The sequence below is a fragment of the Eimeria mitis genome, genomic scaffold (assembly GCF_000499745.2).
Source record: "Eimeria mitis Houghton genomic scaffold, Emh_scaff281, whole genome shotgun sequence".
In the NCBI taxonomy this organism is placed as follows: domain Eukaryota; phylum Apicomplexa; class Conoidasida; order Eucoccidiorida; family Eimeriidae; genus Eimeria; species Eimeria mitis.
In genome coordinates this window covers 18,084-18,708 of record NW_013571149.1, presented here as the reverse complement: position 1 = coordinate 18,708, position 625 = coordinate 18,084, and positions in this window count along the sequence as shown.

The following is a 625-nucleotide window of genomic DNA, read 5'->3' as shown; positions in this document are numbered from 1 at the left end:
ATGCAAGGGTCCTTGCTGCAGCAGAGGGAAGCAGCAGAGACAGCGGCGTTTTCTGTAGTGTATCGCATTGAATACACCTTTGATATGAATATATGTTACTTGCGTGTATATACAGACAACCGCTGTATACAGACTTTCTCTGCTCGTAGATGCTCTTGGGGTGTACAAGTGCTGCACGGCTGATGGCGCGTGCCTCTGAGTTTGTAGCTGCTCGAGCTAGCGGCAGCAACGCAGCAGCGTAGCTGCTGCAGCAACGCAGCAGCGTAGCTGCTGCAGCAACGCAGCAGCGTAGCTGCTGCAGCAACGCAGCAGTGTAGCTGCTGCAGCCACGCAGCAGCGTAGCTGCTGCAGCAACGCAGCAGTGTAGCTGCTGCAGCAACGCAGCAGCGTTGCTGCTGCAGCAAGTGAATTACTGCGAGTATCTTAGCTGCTGCTATGTATGTGCAGTATATGTTAGCTGGGATTGGGGTCATGGGGGCCCTGCTCACTTCTTTCTTTTTTTTTTTTCTTTTTTTTGTTTTTTGCTGTTGTTTTTTGTGGCTGCTTCGCTCTGTCCTTTGTTGTTTCGGTGCTATGTGAAACCACTTAAAATTTTTTTGAGGAATTTCACGGCATCCGCTTAACT